The sequence below is a fragment of the Cyprinus carpio genome, chromosome A9 (assembly GCF_018340385.1).
Source record: "Cyprinus carpio isolate SPL01 chromosome A9, ASM1834038v1, whole genome shotgun sequence".
NCBI classification, from domain to species: domain Eukaryota; kingdom Metazoa; phylum Chordata; class Actinopteri; order Cypriniformes; family Cyprinidae; genus Cyprinus; species Cyprinus carpio.
Window position 1 is genome coordinate 22590136 of NC_056580.1, and position 2905 is coordinate 22593040.

Below are 2905 nucleotides of genomic sequence, written 5' to 3' on the forward strand. Positions count from 1 at the left end.
CTATTAATTTAAAACAAATTTTACTTACTTATATGCATCATTTAACAGTGCTTTTATTTAAGGTGATAATTATTATTGTTATAATTATAATATTTGTGTTTTATTTTTATGGGACAATACAAAGCCCAGGTGCCCTTCCTAATGTATAAACATGTAAATATCTTGAAGCGTTTAATGTGCATTCTGAATTCAGAGTTAGAAAGAGGATTAAAAACGTGTATTATTTATGAAGACAAAACTATTTTGTTAAATAGACCAAAAAAGTGTTATACAGTAAAAAGAAAAGAAAAGAAAAAAAGAAAGTCAGTGTTTGTATTTATTTATTTTTTTTACCTTCCTATCTTTTGTAAGCATATCCAACTAGCTCATCTTCAGCCAGATGCACAGGGCATCTGATACTGCAGACATGAGCAGTTCCTAAATGCTGACAAAGCAGTGTTTTATAACCAGCCATTCATTTACAGTGTGCAAACATCACATTCCCTCTGTCACAGGGAGAGCCGAGCACATGTTCACTTTATTCTGCTACTGCTAAGAAAACAGTCACCACACTGAGGGTCAGAGAGCAGGAAAGAGAGGAACTCAGACCATTACTTTAACTCCACCACAGGTCTACTCATCCATCATTGTCTAGGAGAGCATTAAAGTGCTGATACAACAGGAAGAAGTCGCACAAAGAAATCCTAGAGCCCCCTAAAAACCAACTGAAGAACTGTAACTTTCATCATAAGTAGCAGAAACACTAGCCAGAACTGAATTGCTTCCAAACATACAGACGGGGAATACTGCAACATCCAGGGAACGCACTATTCAGATGTTTTGAGTTAGCATTTTTAACACTGTATGTCTGTGATTGCTTAAAACGCAATGTGCCCACAAGATCATTTATAATTAAGGAAAGAAATTAATTAAGGAGAGAATCGTACCTGATGCTACTATAAAGAGAATGGGGCTCTCTTTATTGATTTCATTTTCTTTTCACATCAGATAGGATATCAGCAGGAAGCATTTGAACTGCAAACTGGCCAGAAGCCCAAATAATGCAAAAGGTTAAAATCAAATGAAGTGTACTAGGTAGCAAATAAGTAATTTATCAAAGTTACAATGTTCAACATGTCCAAAAAAAATAAAAATAAATAAAAAATAAAAAAACGCTGTGACTAGAAATGCTACTATTAATATTTTTAAATGCTAAATTAGTTATGGGTTTTGTTGTTGTTGTTTTTTTTTTATGGATATTCATTTTAGGACTTCAGGCTAAATATTACATTTAACAGTTAAATTATTAGTGTTTTTTTTTTTTATTTTAAATTTAAGGCAAAGTGAATGCAAAGGCAATCTAAAAAAGACTAATATATATATATATATATATATTAGGGCTGTCAAATGATTAATCACGATTAATCACATCCAAAATAAAAGTTTTGTTTACATAATATATGTATGTGTACAGGGTATATTTATTATGTATATATAAATACACACACATAAATTATATATTTAGAAAATATTTACATGTATATACATTTATATATTTATATTCTTATATTTTATATTATATATAAATATATTTAATATATAAACATAACATATTCTTCTTAAATATATACATGCATGTGTGTGTATTTATATATACATAATAAATATACACAGTATACACACATATATTATGTAAACAAAACTTTTATTTTGGATGTGATTAATCGTGATTAATCATTTGACAGCCCTAATATATATATATATATATATATATATATATATATATATATATATATCTATATATATATATATATATATATATATATATATATATATATAAATGGATTTAAAAATTGGCTATGTGATATGGTGTTTATACTGTACTGTATATCCCTGGCATCATTTGTCAAAGGATGTCTAAGCTGGCCAAAAAAACAAAAACAAAAACAAAAAAAATTGGTAATTTTTCCCAGATGTGCAAGATACACAGGCAAGTCTGAATCTTCCTAAGGCAAATCTAGTCTTGTCCAAATAGGGCTTGAGAGATTGCACTTTCAAGCTGGAATCCAGTTAGAAGATCATTATTCAGATTTACAGTGCAATTTTTCATCAGCCTCTGTTGGATAGTGGGTAGAGTTTAGGTAATAATTATAAATATATATCTCCAGCCTTTCTTTTTAATATGAATTCTGGATAAAAGATCTTGGATGAATAAAAAAGACAGGATTTATATTAATGACATCTTCAGATATATCGTTAACCAAAATCAACATAAGAAACAGCATTGCAAAAAAACAATACATAATAAGAATCTTTGCCCTCAGGATTTAATCTGTCTGCACACAGTACATTGTTCTGTAAAAGTGCATTTGAAAACTCTTAACTCTTAGTAGGGAGATTATAAAGTTTGCAAAGTCAGGTGATAAGAGTTGGGTGCATGTTTCCCTCTACCCACAGGACCCTCAATACCCTCCAATTAATCACCCCATGAAACCCTGTCCACACCACTAATTGCCTCCCTCCACGTCCCTGCAGGACGAGGGCGAAGCAATTTAATGCGGCTCACAGCAATCAATAGCAATTAGGAGCATCCCTGACTAATCCCATTGAAAGCTGCATCTTGGGAGATGGCCAAAGACCAGAAATCTTTCATTTTTTAACCCTTGCAGAAACAACAAGCAAAGAAAACAAAAAAACTGCTTGTTTGAAAGGGCCAACATTTAATTGCTTTTATTTTCTTCATTCATCTCTTTGGGTATTTTTTTTTCCATCTAATCTAAATGCCACCTCATCATCTGTAGAGGCAAAGAAAGCCAGAATCCCATTATCCTATTGTAGACTTTATGAACACCATTTGGTTTTTTAAAACAAAAGCTGTCTATGCAATTAGCATTGCATTTAAAAGTCTGATGAAGATGTAAGTTTT